Source organism: Aythya ferina, assembly GCF_964211825.1.
Source record: "Aythya ferina genome assembly, chromosome: 17".
NCBI classification, from domain to species: domain Eukaryota; kingdom Metazoa; phylum Chordata; class Aves; order Anseriformes; family Anatidae; genus Aythya; species Aythya ferina.
The window spans coordinates 2182270-2203498 of record NC_140316.1 but is presented as its reverse complement, the minus strand read 5'-3'; the positions used below and the strand labels follow the sequence as shown (position 1 = coordinate 2203498).

Below are 21229 nucleotides of genomic sequence, written 5' to 3'. Positions count from 1 at the left end.
ATGAACTCATCCTTCTGTATGGGCCTGAACATGGTCTGTGCATCACTTTAAGCTATTTAAGTGATGCACGGTGGAGAATTTCACCACGAGAATTGGTACCCCTCTTACATTGTCTGTAAAATGGAATATATTAAAAAGTCACCAGTGATTCAAAGTCCATGATATTAATGGAAAGTTGTTCCTGCAACCCTAACTTTGTCAATTATTGATTCTAGAATTTAGTATAATGTTTTAATGCTTTCACTGTCCCTGGCCTTAGCTTTATTAAAAATTCAACTAGAAAATTAACTAGATGATGTTTTTTGTTATTGGAGTAAATACAGTTTTATCATTAATCTGGTTATTTACTTCCCATTTGGCTTTTCCATATTAAATTAGTTAAATAATATAGTTACCATACTCTTGCTATTTCTACTGGTCCCCGGTATTCCCGCAGAATCTTTCTTCCAATTCTAGTGCAAGTGTTTATAAATAATGTTCTGTCAAATGTAAAGCAGAGAATAGACACATCCCTTTTTAACTATTATGATGAATGCTTGCTGCCACAGGTCATAAACTTTACAGCATTTCTTCCAAACAAAAGGCTGTTAATATCTAGAGGGGTTATCTGTAAAAGGGGAAAGGAAAGAGGAATGCGGGCTCTTGTTTCCATAGTTCAGTTTTATTTTATTACTATTCAAGCTGATCTCACAGTTAAAAAAAAAAAAAAAAAAAAAAAAAAAAGTGGGGAAACAGCACGGAGTTCATTTTGTTTAGCTTCTAATTTCTTGCCAAATGAATAGGCTAGAAGGATTCTATACTGACAAAATAGAAGCTAAGTTGGAGCAGTTCTGACTCATCAGTTGCTGTCCAGTGTCCCTTCAAAAGTAGCTTACTGTGGCCAAGGAGAGTTCTGGTCCACAGAGTACCTATTTATCTTTTTTATTAGCGGAGATACTTCTTTGAGTCTCAGATCTCACTACCTTATGAAATGGTAGCACAAGAGGAACCCACCCAAGTTTATGGGCTAGGGCGAGTAATCAATCAATACAAACAACAATGTCATGCAGGCAAGATTTAATAAGAAGAATGAATGGAACCAGCTAAGCCCACAGGGACAGATGAACCTACTTCTCATTTTCTGTTTATTAAAAGCATTCATATCAATTTGTCATGTGGAAGCATTTAGTTCATTCAAGCACAAGTGTAATTTAAAAATCCTATTAATAATACTTCAAAATACAGACTGTCAAAGTCTTTAAACACAGGTGATAAAGAAACTAGAGTGGCAGCTTAAGGTATCTAATTCCAGTCTCAGTGTAAGATTTACACAGCAATGGGTTGAACTCATTTTTCCTGCAACTCCTCTGAAGTTAACATAGTTTCAAAAGGCATGAATCTAAATTCTTATCCATTTTCTACCCTCCATTTGCTGTGCAGCTATGAAATTCTCTGAAGTTTTTAGTTTCTTTCCATCAGTTTTCTGAGATTTATCTTCCCATTTGCTCCAACCCAGCTGGAGCTGTAGACTAAATTCAAGAAATTTGTAAGAGGTCCTGAAGAACTCATATACATTTTTTTTTCTTTTCTTTTTTTTTTTTTTCAAAAATCAGAAGCATTGTGGAAGCTCTTCTATCACTGAGACCAAAAGATAGTCATTTGGCTAAAAGGTACTTGCTGTATTTTGCATACTCATGCAGGTCTCCTTATCCATGATACAGAAAGGAGCCAAAACCAAAACTTTCTTCACTGGACAGAACAAAGTCAGGCCAGGTCAGATGGTCATTAACAGTTGTGTTTGTTGCTCCTGGGAGAATGCTCCTTGCAAGACATTTAGTGGCAAAATTTATTTTAAAATAAATAAATAAATAAAGTTCTGTGGAGCTAACCCCATAACCTTGTTTCTCTGCATCAGTCCTTGTGCAAATATCTGTATTTTTATGCATTAGAAAGGTCATGTTTGACTCAGTGCTCTCCTTGCCTCTGCAATAAGTTGTGCTTCTTATCCAAAGCCTGCTGAAATGATAGTTCCTTCACTTACTTGAACTACCTGTAATTTAGACCTTATATATCAGTTTAAGAATATAACAGATGTCTGTTTGCGCACTTTGGAAATGTGATTTCTATAAATTGGGTTGAGATGCAAAACAGAAATCTTCCTGGTGTGGCCTTGGCTTTGCCTTGCCTTCTTACATTCATGACCAATAAGTCAGACTCAGCCCTAGCATAACATCCATCTTCACATATATAATTAGTATCACACCTACAGGCTCTGTTTCTTTTAAATAATCCTTTGATGAATGCAAGAGATATTAAGCATACTAGTAGAAGGAGATGGTGCTTAGAAGAATAAAAAAATGGTATGCTTCCTGACTGCTTTGTTCTTTTGAATTATTGCACAGTAGAAGACGGAAAACGAAACAAAACAAAACAAAAATCTCTCTTTGAAAAGAATACACAAATTGCTGTTACAGATCTGGCTGACCTGTTTCAGGTTTAAGTAGTTACTAATAATCTAAGGCAGGAAGGAGAGGAAAGGTAATATCAAACCCTCAAAATATTCAATAAACTCATGGTTCAGGAACAGCTCAGTACATGACAGCCTATAAACCTCAAGGCTAGGAATTGAAACAACAGCTCGGTATGAAGTGACCAGAACAGACCTTCCCCCATAAACTAAGAGAGTACAGTACCTGGTAAAGTTTTATAGCCCTAATGAGATCTTTAACGAATTAAAGCCACTGGAACTATGACTTTGTTCTTTCTTTTCAAGCTGCCCACCTTCCCATTCCTATCCAGCAATGTTAAAGCTTGAAGGATGGTTTTAATTCAGGTCCCAGAATGGTACAAAGCTTCTTATTCATGCCATAAACATTTAAAATAAGAACTCATGTTTATTGGAGTTGTATAGCTGTCATAGAAGTTCCACAAAAGTAAAGACTTCTGTCATTTTTATGTCTTTGCTATAATTGACTAAATCTATTGGAATATATTCATAACAGAGGAAAGACTGGGATACCTGTGCCTGCATTTGTATTTATATTATTTATATAGCAACAAGAACTAGATAAGGCAAAGAAATAAGATCCCTGATCATCATCTCCTTTGATCAGCTCCTCCTTTCCCCACCACTTTTACAGTACATACCATAAAGATATTTGGGATCAATACCAGAGTTCCTCGAACTCAGTTGCAAGAATACAACACCAAAATTTACCCAACATTTGAAGGTACAGGGAGTTGCTATAATCTGAGGCTTTACTGTAGGATTATCTTTGTGACTGTGGCAATACTAGTACTCCATATAATGGCAAAATTATGGTCTGCAAATCGTTGAGCAGAGAAGTTATCTTGTGTTGCCTTCCTGCCCAGTAAACAGATAGAGTCAAAATGTAGTGTGAGCATGAGAGCAGAAGAGAAATACTGCAAATGCTTCCTCACCAAAGTGAAGTGGACTTTTCATGCACAACAAACAAACAAACAAACAAACAACAACAACAAAAATGAATCAGAGCAAAACTACATCAACTCTCAGTCAGCACAAAATACAGGTTCTATCTGCTTTTGCTCCCCTGGCCATACGGTGTCTGTGCAGTACTTCCCTTCGTGCTGTCAATGCCCAGACATTTTATTTCTTTTTTTTTTTTTTCTCTAAGAACCTTCTGCTTTGTGTGGACATTCACATGTGGAAATCCCAGTCAAACAAATATGCCCACCAGAACACAGGCAATAGTCCGAAGTCCCTTCACATACAGATATGAGAAAGCTAGAGCAAGCATTTTGCTTCGTTTTCAGTTGAAGAAAATCACATTCCATAAACTCCCTTCTGTTCTCCTTGGGGTTGTTCTTGGTTTTAGCATGAGTTAAGTAGCAAATCGGTACACAGCACTAAATTGCTACTAAGACTTTGCATACATAAAAGAAAGGAAAAGTGCTTCGTACATATAATAGGATGTAAATCATTTCAGTGAGAAGAAAGAAAATGCTGGGAAAATTCTCGCCTATTACATGTATGGATTTAGTACTACATAGTTTGCCTTTTGAATTCGTAGTCAGGTCTGGCATGTGCCTTTCTATTGCTTACACAGAAGCCTAAGAGTCAAACACAAATCCTGAGGATGTTGCACTTGAAATCAGATCCGCATTTGTTAGGGAGCTTTCATGGTCCAGGTGTAAAATCTCCAATAAACAGAAGACATAATTCAAACAGAGAAAACCACCTCCCAGTCTGACAGGCTGCTAACCACAAAGCCACCAAGTACAAAGCAGCAGCTTCTGACAAAAAGACACATGGTATTCTTAACTGACACCCTTAAAACTAAACTTAGTCAAAACGCATTCTTCACCAAGGCTTAGAGCTGTGTTTACTGCACACTTTGAATAAAAATCCCCAGAGAACAAATGTGAAGTTCCAGTTGCTGAGACTAAACTTAGAAATTACATTCCTGTAATATTCTCACTGCAGGTTTAAATCTAATTTAATGCACTTTGGAAGGCTCTTCGCTGACTTTAGTGATTATTCTCCAAAAAGTAAAACAAACTTTTACCCCCCAAAAATACAGAAAACAATTTTCAGGACCAGAATTTCAGAACTTTTTAAGGTGATACTACTTACTGAAACTGGAAGATTGACAAATAGGTTTACTAGGATATCCAGTGAAAGACTACACTAGATCACTTCCACTTAGTTGAACATTTTATCATGAACACTAGGACAACACTAGGAAAATATAGCTGTATTTCCTAGAGTGCAATGTTTTGCATTTCCTGATTTCTAATTTTAGCAGACTTTCTTTCTAAGATAAATTCAACATACAGTTTATCAACAATGATGGAGTCTTTTACCTTCAGTTGTCTCTAATTCCTTTTACAAAACTATTTCTTAGATTACTGCATTAATGACCACATCTGCCAAACAGCATGTTTGTATTTCCAGTGAAACTTCTATTATGATGATGGAGAGTGCAATAGAAAATCAAAACTTAAAAAGAGAAAAAAATAGAAGCCAGAAGAACTTGGGAGGGAAAAAAGTACGGGTTCCCAACTGCCAGCGTTGTACAGTGCAGACAACTCTAGGGACTGACTCCTCTTTACTAAGTGATGGGCTTTTCTAAAATCTGCTCTCTGCTCTAAGTCAAATCCTCTCCATTGACTTTACAAGGCTTTGGATCAATCTGTTAGCAGAGAAGTGCTCTCAGTAAATGCATTTCTATGCCAAACAATCTTCATAACATGATAGTGGCTAATACAATATTCTGATGTTCTTGAAGATAATAACTGTCATAACCAGACATTTCTTCTCTAGCCAGCCCAAAAATCTGTTTCAGTACTGTGAGTCTGCAACACCTGAAATGGAGCACACATTTGCACAGCAGACAGTGTGGAAATGCATACATGCTTTTACATTCAAGTTCAAATTACAAGCAGTTAATGAACAATGTGTTAATGCAAGGCACTTACTGATTACAGAATTTAAGAGTTGAGTCTGGTGGCTTATAATCACAGTTTATTCATGTCTATTAGGGAATCTATTTATTGGTTGGCTCTCCCCTGTGATTTCCAAGGTCTGAAACAAAAGTGCTGGGTGGTGCACTGTCTTGACAACTCAGCAAAAATTCAACCTCTGCAGGACATGGCATAACTTTCTGATACACTTTCACACATAGCTATGAAAAAGGAGGCTATGGTTATATTAGGGAGGTGTATTGAGATGACCAAGCTATCAATTCTGGCATGACTCCATTAAGCTAAGCCAAGAAATGAAGCATTATACAGTCATAACTGGTATCTGTAGATAATACGCCTTTGGTTCCTAGCATATGCTGTACAAGGCCCAAGAAGTTCTTGGCTTCCACTGAATAGGTGATATGGCAAAGGCACATCGTCTATATTGAAACAGAAGACTGATGTAGTTCAGACCCTCACATCTTGTCACTGTTAAGTCAAATTCAAATGTGATAGCAGTATAAGGTTTTATAATGTTAAGAAAAAGTATTCTTTTTCTTACAAATTCCCCTGGTACCAAATTTGGTGAAGTAAAAAGTGGGGAGGTGAAGCAGTGTGCCAATAAAAGTTTGTTTTCTTCTGCCAAAGAAACTGCTATTTTCAAGGCAGATTCAATTAAAGTCAATGGATGTTACCTTGAGGAGCTACTTTGTTTACATTTCAAAGGCCCAGTCCTCTTGTTAGACTGATACTGTTTCATGCAGCTCCTTAATGAAAAGCATTTGTTTGGGATTATACCTCAACAGCAAATTAGATTCTCCCAAGACAGTTTGACTATGTGAGAAAGCCTTTGTGACTGCCCAGACTTCTGTGGTGTCATTAAGATAATGACCCTCACATCTGCTCTTTCAAATGCTGTTCTCAAGGAAAACACAAAATAATAATAATAATAATAATTTTAAAGGGTTTATCATCTTAATTGGATTTAGATATTTTGTTTTCCTCATAAATTTCTGAACTGAACATGAAATATATTACAAGAGTGAACATTTTGAAAGTTTCTCTTACCCACCAACTTTAACCAAGCTCCCTTTTGGACTGTGATGGTGTCTGGTTATAGCAAGCAGCAGTGGCATCTTTTTATGAGAGATGCTCTTTCAAGAATTCTCACTACATTGAGAGATGAAAATGATAGAAAAGTGGCAGGGAAAAATGACTGCAACCATGTTAGGTATTTCTTGCTTCTCTTGTAATGCCATAAAAAAAAAAAAAAGTCCCTCTCTTCCCTCTCTGCCTCTACTGAATATTTCCACTGCCAATGCCTAGAAATGAAAGTAAAAGTCTACCTGTAAGTTACAAGCAAAGAATCTTTGTGATAAGAAATCACAGAGAAAGCTACATGAACTCCACTTAGTACGAGGAGCAAACTCTGCTAAAATGTAAAATGGTTGTGAAATGGTTATATATATAGAAGCTACTGAGAAAATGTTTTAATGCCTATGACTTCAGTGGCTAGCATATGTTAGAAAACAACTATAATTTATGTGCTGAAAGACCTCTGCAGTGAATTCTATTCTGAAGTATATGCCAATCATAAATCCCTTCATGTTGAAGTGTCTGGCTAAAATCTAAAAGCCTTCTCATCTGGTGTGTTATTCCTGGTATGCTACTGAATACACGTTTGGAGAGCTCCCTAAATGAAACATGGAAGATTCACTGCAATACAACAAATATAGTTAGAAGAAGAAAATGTCATAATTAAGATTTTGTTTATATTTACACCTCAAAATCCCTTCCAGTCTTGTTTTCAAACAGAAAATGAACATGTGAGTCATGTGCCAACTTTACAGTCAGTCTCTGGGCCTACTAAACAAGGTAATTTTCAGTTTGACAGAGAATGCTAGAAACACTGTATACTCAACCAGAAGAGCTTGAATGACAAGTGACTCATATTAGGAATTCCTTGTGTTCAATCAGCTACCCTTGATGTGAGATAAAGAGAGTTGATGAAAACAGACAGAACCCAGTTTCAATCTTCTCTTGGGAAGAATGAAGACCTTTTTTTACACAGGGACAAATTCATTCCTGGCATACGGATTTTTACTTTAGTGGAATTATACCAAGGATGAAAACAGGTCATCTTGTTTTGTACTACATGATTCACATCAATGACAAAATAAACCAAGTCTCAAAGGAGAGGTGATAAAAAGTCAGCTGTCATGCTTCCTTGTGATTTCTTTTAAACTATAAAACCTTCTAACGCGGACTTTTAAAATATATTAGTTTGATTTATCATTGACTTATACAACACTCAGTGCAATGACAACTAAAAGCTTTTCATGCAAAATAAAAAATAAAACCATCCAGATCCAGCAGAGCATGTGTCATAGCCCTCACAAAGAAATCACCTGCCTATACGTATCCAAACTGAAGGAAGGGAGGGAGGAAGGAAGGAAGGACAGACAAAGAATTTCTAATTATTCTGAATATCTCCACTTTTGTGTGCTTAATTTGTGATGCTTTAATGACTTGTGATTCTCATGAAAAAAGAAGGAAAAAAAAATAACAGTGAAAATGCTGGATGCCTGTTTGCTGAGAATTAGGCATATCAAGATAGTTTATGGGAGTATTCAAGGAGAACAAGCATAGTTGATTATTTTATGATCGCAACCTGGTCTGAACTATAGGTTTTGTAACTGGAACATCGCTTTTGTACTATCCCAAATATATGTATATAATATATTCATACATAACATTCTATAGTACTGGTTGCAAATGCTGCAGTCACACTATCATGAAGGGTCAGCTACAATGCTTTGATCATCCTTTTATTTGGTGATTTTATGACAGTCTTAAGTGGCTGAGAACCACACTGAGGTGACTCAAATTGTACCATTACCCATGAACAGCAACTACATGTTAACAACCTGTAACTACCCTGGAATGGTGTAAAGGGGAAGCCTGGTGGTGGAAATTCATTTTGAGAATTTCCACTGCTCTTGCAGCTAATGCTTCAATGATCCTAGGTCACAAGTAGAGACAGAAATTAAACTAAAAATCTGCATGAAATGCCAGTTTGGAGTTTAAACTGTCGCTGGACCAGAAGAATAGACCTTTTCAGCAGTTCTTAAAGAGTTTTTGTCATTACATTCAAAAGAACTATATGTGATGTATTGCAGTATTTTTATTTTAGTTTACTTATGTCATATTAAACTCACAGTAATATGCCTTACCTAATGCATAATGATGCATTTTTATGATTAAAATATAATCTCTACTATGTATTAACAAGAGCACTACATAACTTAAAATGAACCTTCAACCTCAAAAGCAATTCCCTCCAAACTAAGGTAAGCAGTGAGCTATTCTTACAGTAACTGTGCGTCTATTAGAAAGATTTCATTCTACATTGAAGATTGGCCATCAAAGTGGTCCCTGAGATGATCAGAATTTTGAAATGTGAAGAGAGAGAACTAGAGTTTATATGGCATAACACGTTCAGAAAAAGTTTCACTGAATGTGGAAGTAGTTTCACATCCAGTCTGGACCCAAAACCAGTAGATTTGATCATGATTCCTTTGTTTATATACAAAATACACTTTAACCATTTATAAAGTGCATCTTGGTTTCTTGATCATGACTTAAAATGCAAGTACCACAGCTTCTTCCCAGTATTGGCACCTGGGTTCCTACTTAAGGTCATGCAGTGAGAGGGCAGCAAGTGCCCTAATGCTGCCAAGCACCTGAGGGGCTGGGACATGGCTAGAGTGCCTCATCGTTAAAAAAGTGCTCAATTAATTAAACTTCTCTGTATTTGCTGAAAGCTAGACAGTTGTCAGGAACTTGTTCAGAAATCCAAATTCCTAAGCTTGGTTTCTAGAAAAACTGGCAATGCTTCGTTTAATTCCAAAGAATACATACTTTTTTTTTTTCTTAGCTATCAAACCTCTATTATCCATCAATCAATTAATAGGATAGTGTAATATTTCTTACAGCTTTACACTAATATTTATATTACAAAACCACTAGAACTTAAAATCTTCAACCCTATGTTGATTGACATACCCCTGCAGAAGGATCAGGATGTTAATCGGAATAAAGAGTCAGATTATTTTTCTTATCAATGGATATCACTAATGTTAATTTTCAGACAGCAAAATAAATCTTCTAAGTTATGCAACAATTGTATTGCCTTCTGTACAGACTACCCAACACAAGGCAATTAATTTCACACACACACACAAAATGAGCTAATAAAAATTAATAAGTACAAAATACTTCAAATCTTTTCCAGCTTCCTTGCCAGACCCGTTCCCTTCTTTCTGTCCCCTGCAACGTAGTTTGCCACTGCCACAAAACAGAATTGTGCTCGGAAGCCTGGAGTCAGTTAAGTACATTTAGATCCTTTCCCAAGTACAGTGTTTTGGGGTTCAGCAATCACACTGAGATCTGTTTAAAGGCCTTGGCATTTCTATTCACTTAACTGACTTTGAGCAGGAGTGTCAGTGGCCTAAAGCAACCAAGAGAACCCATTTTCTATTGTACATTTCAGACAGTTTGTTATGGCCTATAGAACAGGACAAACTGTGTCAATAATCATATTGGATTTTATTGAAAAGCAATCTCTATACAAAACAGAACAAATCAAATGAAAACACAGTAATCTGAACAAATGTTTTCAGTACAAGAAAGCGTAAGGTGAGCAAATTGCTGCCCTAAGGACAAGGTGAAAATCGCTAGCCCTCCTCTCCAAAGCAAACAAATAGTAGTGAAATGTAATTTGATGCTCATTTTCACCAAGGGAAAATATTTTGTCAGCCACCTTTTTCTTGAGGTTGTCTTAACATTGTTTTCTTGTAACCTGATACTAACAAGCGGTCTCAGCAACAACCTTAATGACTCCCAGGGGAAGGACTTGACCAGCAAGTGTACTAAAAAGGCTGAACAATTCTGTACACTTCAGTGCTTGCCTTGACCAAAGATTCTCAGACACTTAATATTTATTAAAGTTAGATATTTTTTACTGTTCTTCGGCCAAGGTGCTTATTTTACATGTAAATAAAAAGTATTTTTCAAAAGCACTTTCAGAAAGAGCTACATGCTCACAGTCTTTAGGAACTCTGCTCGAGCTAGAGGTTTTCATTGCTTCTGAAGACGTTTCACCCCAGATACCCCAAATTTGAAAGTACCATGAACTGAGGAACTTTGAGAAAGCTTGACACGCAATACATTGTCACATATAAATCAATACTAGAATTAGAAACAGTTTACAGAAATTTAAAAATTTTGCACCATCCTCAGTGACCAACTGGCTGATTGCAAATTTATATATTGAGGGTTGACTATGACATGGATTCATTTTTAAGTAGGTTTACAAACAAACCTAGGAACCGCCAAAGCTTGTATCAAAGTTATGGTTTTTTATGCTTTGATTAAGGAACTATTTCACTTTGATTTCAGAGTTTCTTTATTGCTTTTGAGTGACAGGCAGTCCTTTACATTATTAATAAATGTTTTGAATTTAAAGTCTTTAAACTAAAAAGGTTTTGGGAGGAGCTTTGAAAAACCTAGAAATAAAGCAACTCACCATAACACTTACAAGATAAAGCTTTTCTTCACACTGAACTTTGGCTTAATATATCACAGTCATCATTTTAATCATAAATTCTATCTAATGTAGAAATAAATGCTAAGGATGATGAGTAGAGGAGTTCTGTCTTTATAAATATCCCATCAAATAAGAAAGAAAGGTGAAATTTATAAGCATGTACTAGGAACTATTACTTATCTCCTCAGAACAAAATTCAATTCTGTACAGAGGGTAACTCCATAGCTCAAGCACTGAATAGTGGAGAGGAACTGCAAACTTCAGCCAAAGAAGCCCCTGCCTTGATTTGTGGCTGAGAGCAGCTTATCTTCCTCCAGTGATTATGAAAGTAGCAGAAGAATTCCAGTCTTTCAAAAATTAACCTTTTAAAAAAAGCTACTTAAGAAACTTGTCCAATGTTCATAGTACCAGGTGAAAAGCTCCTCTTGAATTGTACAGAAGCAAATTCCTGTACAAAAGCTGAGCAATGATGCACCTGGCTCTAGGGAATTACTCTAGATCTGCTATTTTCCTCCATTGATCTCAATTCCTTTACTCATTAAATAGACAGGCTTAGTGCAGGGAGAAGTTTTATTTTTCCCCTAGGTCCCAAAGCAGCAGTAGATCTACTGCTGTGGCCTCTGAACACAGCTCAAAATCCAAGCGGCCATCCTGGTTCGGAGTAAAGGTTCTTCTAGCCCAGCATTCCATTCAGCGCTGTGTAAGCAGCTCTCCCTAGGCACAGCCACCAGTGTATATACAGAGAGATTTCATCTGATTTCTTACTTGATACAAGCACACACCCAAATATATACGCTTATAATGAACTGAGGTGTTTAAGTATCACAGAGAGGAGATTTTAAATAACTGTAATGACCTAAAATCCAGAGATTACTGCAGTCATCAAGCAGACAATGAACTTTGGAAGAGGACCATATTTTCCAAAATTTCTACTTGAAAAATAACTGCAGGCTGTCATTTCAGGTATGGTTTCATCCTGAAACTTCTAACATACATGGCTGCAAAGTTTGTAAGTTATTTGCATACCAGCAGACACATGAGTAGAAGCCAAATGTCACAGTCCATTGCAGTCAGAGTCTTTCACAATGATTATCAACAGCAGTCAAGTTTCTTGATTTCACCTGAGCTGTGCATACCAGCAGCAGCAGCATTCATGTTAGAACCATAGCTCATTTAGGTGCAGGGTGGCATCTAACATACAGGAAATTTACATTTCTGTGACACAAAACCTCTGTGTATAGTAATAAATAATCTGAAAAGGATTTCATTGTACATTTAGTTTCATCATAAGTTGAGAGGAACCAGTGAATTAAACAGACCTCCCTACTCCTTTTCACATGATAACTCTCTTAATAGTTACAAAGTATTTCACCTTTCATAATGTAAGGGTTTTTTAAAGTACATTTTAACTTAAAAGAACTTCAGTGTTTATGCTGGGTTTATACAGATTGATCTGCAGTAATCTATCTAGAGTTCTTTGCCTTGATGAGAGATATTTGAAGTGGTCCTTACTGTATTCTGATGCTTCACCCATTGCATAAAGAGCTACTTTTGAAAAAGCCCATCATATACTGGGTAAAACATCAAGAGCAATTAGATTTAGCAAAATTATTCAGAAGAGGCCCAAGATCAAATAAACATTGCTTTTCCACAGCAGAGTGGAACACTCTTCTACTTTTTGCCTAACAACAAGGTACTGACAGCAATGTTTCAAGCGGGATGGGGCCATACTTTGATCTCAGCAGGGGGGCTTGTGTTAACCACAACTGCAAGCTGTCTTAAAACCCACAGGTCAAGCAGGTATTTTTAGTTTTATTTTGAAGATGTAGAAAGATACCTTCTCTCATTTCAACATCAGGTCTATTTATTTTGGGGTGGGAAAGGAGGGGGAGATGCAGACAGATATGTTGTTGAGATAAATCAAAATAAAACAGAGACATTCAGTATCTATCCATTAAGAAATAACAGAATACTTCCAGTGTGACAGAATCCCTCCCATTCATTTTAATGGTTAATATCTCTCATAAAAATTACTAGGTAAAAATTACAGAATAACATTCCACAGCAGTGGTCTTACATTAACACTCCAAATTATAACTTCCTGGACAATCATTGGAGATCAATTCATTTAAAGAAATAAATCAGATTAATTCAAAATTTTAAATACTGTTGGAGTGGGGTCAATGTATTGTGTTTAATCCAGAAAAACAATAAAGAAAAAAAAAAAGTGAACGGAAACATACCAGTTCTTGGAAGTATCAGACTAGACTATTACTGTAGATAAGTATGATTCCAGGTTATTAAGGCAGCCCCAAGCAACACTTGATTCCCACTGCCCTAAGCAGTAGTGGGCAGCTCCTGTTCTTTCAGTTGGATAGTCTGTACCACTTAAGTGTATTTCCCTGTGTGATACAGCAGATACCAAGATTTTCAAGGTTACTGATTATGTCAATTTACAGCAAATTAGCCAGAAGGAAATACAAAAGATAAAAAGAGAGAAAAGGGATAGAACAGTAGGAAGGTGGGAGAGGTGTCTGAAGCTGAAGTGACTAAATACTGAAGGAGAAAAGGTGGGCTGGGGACTGCACAAACAGCCACCACCAGAGAGAGGAAATGACAGAAGAAATCTTTCAGAATAGTCAAAGGTCCCTGCGGCATGGACTGGCTGGACTATATCCTTGTCTTCTGTCTGTACTTTTACCCTAAGGTTTAGTAGCAGTGGGAGACAGAGAGAAGCACCACCTGTCCTCGGTTTTTCTTGCAAAGGTCTGGATCCAAAAGGAAAAGCTGTACTGGAAATAGCCTGCATGTGGTTATGGCCTTAAGCCTGCAAAACTTGCACACATGAGTTTCCCACCGACTTGGATGGGAATTTTGTGCATAATCATTTCAGCGTCTGACCACAAAAGCCATAATTGGAATTAAAACATCAACTGAACTGTTAAATATCCAGAACCTTGGCACCAAGATAATATGGTTTAACTTTAGTCTGAATACGTGACATTTACATCTATATATTATCTTCTGTGATCCTGGGCATTTTAGTAGATTTTCATTTACTGCACAGAAAGAATAAATTTGAAGTTGCCCTATATGGTGGTAATGAGGATATTACAAACCCATACTTTAAATCTTAAAGCAATTTGCCCCCCCACCCACTCACCCAGGAAAATTATTCTTAAAAGTAGAGTGAAAACCACAACTTTTTCCTTGTATTTGTTATAAAAGCTTTCTTTCCCTTAATGTTTGATCTGCTTATAAAAGGCAAACATGTTTTGTTAGTAAGCCTCAACTTTTGGCATCCAACAAAGTGACTAAATTTCCTACAAATAATTTCAGTTGCTCTTTTGTTTACCAATGTGCTTGTTTCCCATAATCCCCCTGGGAAGATATAATATCCCTGTGCAGATGTTCAATGTTGTAATTGGGCCACATTCAGCAGAAATGTCATCAGTGACACAACACTTTAACAACAAAAGAAAATGAAATAGACATCACAGGGGACTCCCATTTCAAAGCAAACCTTCAAGGATCTGAATGGGAAGCATATTTTCCATATTACAAGTTCTCATTTAAATTACAAAAGTGCATTAACATTTATTTCCTGAACAGATGAGTTTATCACTAGTTTAGTAATGAGTATCAATGGCAACTGAAATTACAATTCCTTTCATACTGAGCTTCTTTTGATAAGTGCCTTGCTTCACTTACATTCTCTTACAGATTTCTTTTATTCTGACCATAACATCCAACATTTTGCATAAATATAAATTTTCATTTTGTCAGAAATATATGCTGCAATAACACATGCTTTGGCAGAACAACACGAACAAGCCTTTTCAGTTTGGACTTGTGCCAAAAGCTACTTTCCAGTCAGTCCAGCTGTAATTGAGTACCTGATCTCACGCTCTAAGAAATCAAAGGCAGATAGCAATAGTGGCTCCACTGTTCCGTGTTTGCTACGGGCTACCGAAGCTGACGTACTCACAAGCTTAGTTCCAAGTACAGCACACAGACTCAGGGGAACTGTGTTGAAACGTCTTTCTCTGCTTCAACCATTATATTCACATAAATGGAAACAGGCCAGCTGGACGTATAGGTAATATTTGGTTTCTTCTGGCTATTGTGAGACCACCCACCCAGGAATCCTGGCTCTCCTTTTCCATGAACCATCATCTCCCTAACAGCCAGCCACATGGAGACTAATATCAAGGGAAAAGATCTAGAGGTGTGTCTGAAAAGTTTTGAAGCCAAATTCTGTTCTTAGGTATACACAAGGTAAACCCTACTGTCTTTATACAGGTAAGAATTCAGGGAAATAATGTGGGTAAGAATTCAGAAACATTCAGAAACAGAGCAAAATTTGGTTATCTATATTCCATCAGCTTCAAACAGAAGACATGCAAAACTGGCTTCACTGCATTCTCTCCCAGAACCAGTATGATGGTGATCCCTGCCCATCTCACTAACAGATTAGCCAGAAATGTTATTAAAGTAGTTACCACAGGTATTCTATAGGGAACCTTTGGGGTACATCAAGGAAGAGGCTGAAACTGAAGGTACTGCTACCATTCATTTTCCTTTTCAGACTGACAGGATACTCTGATCAGGTAACTCAATATTGAATAAAATAATATCCAATTTTTGTTAGATGCCTAGAAAAAGCAGTATACAAACAAACAAGCAAGCAAACAACTTTTGTGCTGTCTGACCTTATATTCCCTGTGTATAGAAGTGCACAATTTCAGAATCTCCAAAGAGGGTTCAGGAGGATGATCCTCAATTAAACTAATCTCAGCTGGAGAAAGTTTTGCATTTGGCTGCAGAACAAACAAACAAACAAATGTAGTGTAGTGCACAAAAGAAAACTTTGAAGTAATTGTCTGATGCAGTCTGAGGTATAATGTGGCAAAGAAGTCTCAAATAAAAAATTGTACGAGTCCACATTGGGGCTGGGGAGAGGTTGGGGGGGCGCAGGGAAAGGGAAGAAGTATAAAGTGGAGCGAGGAATTCACACAGTACGTTCTCCTTCAAAACATCATCTGTATTTCTAAGCTGGGAAGCTACAATTTGCAGTTTTGTTATGCACATTTTGGTAACATAGTAGAAAAAATACTGATAACCAGTCTACATCGCAGCTACTCTGACTTTCTGCATTGAGTGAACTGTAGCTATGAAGTCTGTTACCCCAAAGTCTCCAGAATGACAAAAGGTTCTCAAGTAACACAATGCACCCCACAGTTACCACCACTTCATCCATACTGTCCAGCTACTACAATTTTCTCCAAAATTAGAAGAATTCCCTTGGAATTTCTGCAAGGTATTCTGGCTTTAGCTATTTTGTGCCTTTCTGAAAGTGGACAACCATGCAACATGCCTAATAAAAACAACATATTTACCAGATGAAGCAACATACATAGGAAAAAAGACTCCCCTTCATCTCCAGACTTTCAGTCACCAAACTAACACCCCTTTCGCTGCTGCACTCCTACAGAGGAACAACAGAACAAAAAATTGAAGTCACACTCCTATCCTGTCTTTCCCTAGCAGAGTTTTGACCCTTCCAAAAGAGATGTTCCTGAGATTTTATGAAGTCCAGCAGGCACTTGTTTTTGTTATTGATCTTACATGGAAGTCAGACAAATGCTACTAGTCAAGGATGGAGTTTTGAAGAGAAGCTCTAAGAGAAATGACGTTACACACCCACCCACATGACCTCTAATGATAGGGAAGAAATAAATATAGTACTGTAGCCATCTCCTCTGCCCTCCTCAACTCAAGCCACTCCAAGACTTTGTTGCTCTCTTAAGATCTTGCTGCTCTGACTGTCTTTTCCCACCTTCTCCGATCCTTTCATTCAATTGCATTTTCTTCTGCCCTAAAATCAAATACTGGTTCAAGGCTCTGTGTAGGTGAGGGCACAATTACATCTCCTACTTCATTTCCTCCTCCCCTCCTCACCCTCTCTCCTGGAGGTTCCCTTAATCTCCTCTCAAGTCAGTCTCCATGCCCTCTCTCCTGCTAAATTATGCTGACAACAAAGTCAGGGTTTCACCATCTCCCCTTTCTCTTTCCTCTGCAGAAACATTCTACAGACTCAGCAGTGACCTCCATATCTAGCTGACATATATTTTCCCTTCTTCTATCTATTGGCATAGTTGTCATAAAGTGCATTCACTTCTTCAGTTACAGACTGTAAATCCTTTGGGGTATTTGCTCAGCATATTTTCTCCTTTTACACTCCTGCGGCAGACAAACCAGTAGGGATATTTAGCTGCATTAAAGTGAGCCTGGTTTAGCCAATTTGAGCTTATGTAGATGTGAGGTGGTGTGTTGTAGAATTCATTTCACCCACGAAAGCTTCTTTTAGGAACGTGACACAAGTGGTCAACTCAGGAGATAGGTGTTCATTTGTTTGTTGAATTTATATCTAAACAAATATAAGGAACTATGAATCATATTCTTAAAATAGACCTAATTCAAGTTTCTTGAACACCTCTGCAACTTCAGTGGAAGCTTTGTGAGCAGGGAGGTAAATTGGCTTGTTATCTCACTACGGGCAAGCTCAAACAACTGTATGCTTCTGATGACTCCATTTGGGACTGGAAGCTGCTAATTCAGCCATGTTGGTATGGGACATTTGTCTTACTAGGGGTCAGAGCTGGCTGCTGAGGAAGAAATTATTCCATATGGAACAAAAAATAAATCACATGAAATCAGAATGTTAAGTGGAAAGCAAGGAAAAAAATAAAAAGGAAAATGGCAAAAGAAAATGTGAAAAATAATAAATAGGAAGAATGGACCAATTTAGTGTGGAGGTTCTGAAAATCAGCAAACCCTATATCTGCTACCTATTCCTAACTAAAAGAGCTCACCTTGACACTGAAAATCTTTAAATTGGAAGTAAAAATGATGGAAAGAGGAAAATGGGATTAAACTTTCAGGAAATCAGCCATAAAATTGTGCTTTTCCCAGTTAAGACGTCTATGAGATACTGAGCTGTTATTCTGAATTTAACAGTGGAATTTCCAAAATCAGTAAGTATTTTCCACTCCATTGCATATTTTATAATGAAACAGACATCAGTTTTTTTGTACTTTAGATTTTAGTATCTCAACAGCAACACAGCAGCTGGAAATAAGATTTCAAGAACCTTCCCCATTGATTCTTCTGCCATAACCCACAAACTCAATTTCCGCATTGAGATCCCTTAAAATAAACTATCAAGGGCAGGGAAAGGTGTTGAAAACAGCTTTAGAAAGTTATCTTCAGTCCTCAAACATACTACAATGTATGTACATCTGTGTTGGCTGTAACAGATGTTGGAAAGTTTGCTTTTATTTTTTTTATTTTTTTTTTTTAAGAGAAAAAGAGACAACCAGGCCTCTAACAGACCTTCTTTGATCTCACCTGGGAGGAAAGTTATAATGTGTCCCTGAGAATCTCTACAGTTCAGGCTTAAAAGACAAAAGAGAGAAAAATGTGAAAAGAGCAGGAAGCAGCACATAAAATAATAATAATAAAAAAAAGCTGTCTCAGAGATGTGCCAAACCACTTGCTTTTGATTTGGGTGGCAGCAAATGGGACATGACAAGTAGAGCAGAGCATAGTTGTTACACTGCCCACAGCAAAGAAAGTACCACTTAGAGGATAACAAGAAAAGGAAAGGTGATAACCCCTGAAACTGCCCATGCACAAAAGAGGGGTTTTCATGAAAACAATGACTGGAAAACTGTATTTTAGAAAATAAAGCCAACCAGAACATACATAATATAAAAAATGAGTCTCTAACTATTTTATTTTCTTAAAAACACAATAAAAAAATCTACCTAGTTATCATAATTAATAGTCCTTAAATTGCAGACATGAGAGAATGTAAGAAGTTAAAAGGTACAGAAAAATCTGTAATAGGAAATTAACAGTAGTTGCTACACATCAGCATCTCTCCATTTATGTCATTTGGCAGAAGCTGCTATTGTCCTATTACCATCCTGACAAATTGCATTGTTTCATGCTAGGGATTTTGTAGTGCAAACAATTATATTTCTTTCTTCCAAATCAGTATCTGTTTTTTATTTTAATTTTCACCTTTTTCTATACCTTGCAATAATATGAGTATGAAAATAAATTATGGCTACTTAACAGAATAACATAGTGCTATGTCAAGGCAGGGAAATGAAACATCTATCTTCTGCATAGTGTGCATCAGAGGACAATGATTGTCATGGAGCTCTGTATGCTGCACTGAGCTACTGCTGGGGCCTTACTCAACAACTAGCACAATTTGAAGTCACGGTCTCTGCTACTCATCTGCTGTGGAATTTCACAGAAAACATGTATTATTCTCAGTTTGTCCATTTAAAAGCGTACACAACTATGTACTATGTGCAGACTGCAAAACAAGCAAAAAATGCTCTGAAATTCCCAGAGAAGGCAGAAATAATTTGCAAAAAAAGTTTATTTCCTCATCAGTTACTGAAATATATTTCTGTATCTCTTCTATAATTTAATATCAGAGTTAAGCTGGTATAGTTGCAGTCTATCTCATTGCCCAGTAACAAACTCTGACAGTGAAAATATCCTTTTAGTATTTCTATTGCTTCATAGAAACTGGGAGAAGAATGTGCCTCTTATATCCTGCAGAATAAGAAATAGTTCTGGAGAATGGGGAGAATTTAGAGGTGCTACTGGAATGGGGAGGATACATCTCTGACAAATTTCAATTATAGTAATGGATTTTATGCATATCTGTGTGTTTTCATTTAATCTCCGTGTATAATCTCTCGTTCTTTTCAACTTCAGTGAAGTACTTGAATTCCATAGTCTGTGGAGGAGCAGAATGAGGCACAGGTAAAATGATTTGGTTGGGTTGAGAAAAGGCACTTTTTTTTTCCTAAAGGTTTTCATCCCAGTTTTATCATTATTATTATTAGTAGTATTCCCATATTTTGTTCTTTGACATTGTTTTTTCTCTGACACTGTTTGGTTTGAATTCTATCAGTTTTGTACCTTGGATGAATATGAAGGAGGCAAAGCATTTGCAAACTTAAGGTGGAACCAAGTCTCTGTTAGATGGTTGAGCCGTATGCTTATGATTAAGTGCTCTTTTATTCTCAAAGTGGAAAGCTTTTACCAGGACCAAAGAAGGACTAATGACACGAGTTCTTGCTGAGAAGGACTAATGACACGAGTTCTTGCTGTTTTATCAGTAGGTACCTGTTGTATATTATTACAAGAACCTCTATCCTACGCAAAATTTGAACTAAAAAAGGAGATGTACTGAAGACCAAACTGTAATGATTGGGATAAAGCACAAGATAAAGCAAATAGACAGTAGGTGGTAGAAAAGTTTTGATGTAATTGCATAGTGAATTGCGTTAAATTCCCACTTTATCCTCTCAACAGTCAAGTAAAGGTGAACTACAACAAATCAGAAGACTGTTTAATTTTGTTTCTAATCTTAGCATCTGTATTGGCTCTGATGTCTTTCTTACAAAGGTATTAGAAATAGAAATGTATATCCTAATGGCTATTTCAATTTCAGCAGCAAAAGCAGCCTCAGAAACCCCACAGATAAACCTGTACATTCTTAGCAAAGATGATGTCTCCTCTCTACTACTGATGGGAAATAAAGGTTTGATACTCCATGGTGTTATGATGGAGCATTTGTGGCTCTGAAAGACCTCTGAAATTAAGAAATGATCATTTCCAAGCCGACTCTGAGACCAAATCTTTTCAAATTAATCTAGCTGTATGCATCAGGTCAGTGCATCCAGTAACTGTATGGGCACATAGTCTCCTGTTGAGAGGGAAAGGAAAGGCAGCAATTTCTTAAGATATTTTGTTCACCTTCAAATTTTCTAAAATCTAGGGGCCCATGAGAACAGTAAATATATTGCAATTTCAAAATAGACTCACAAATCTGTACCTGTACATCATCAAGAATATACTTTCTCATGACCTTGAATGTCCATGCTTTAATTAACGGAATGTGAATGGGGCACATTCAGAAAACCCTGTATATGCCCATCCTTTCCCAGTTTCACACCCTACAGGCTGCCTTCAGAATACAGAAATACCTGATGTTTTTGCTTTGAAAAGCTCTCTCCCCTTCTGCTCATCAGGTAGAGAACCATGCGTGCCACCACATGCCTAGCTATTGCACCCATGGTTTTGCTGGATTGAGACATCTAGTTT

General features: G+C 37.0%; 1 long non-coding RNA gene across 8 annotated transcripts in view; it reads right to left on the bottom strand.

Moving 5' to 3' along the window:
• Positions 1 to 21229, bottom strand: part of LOC311420611 — a 130696-nt gene that overhangs the window by 77187 nt on the left and 32280 nt on the right. The window lies entirely within an intron of this gene.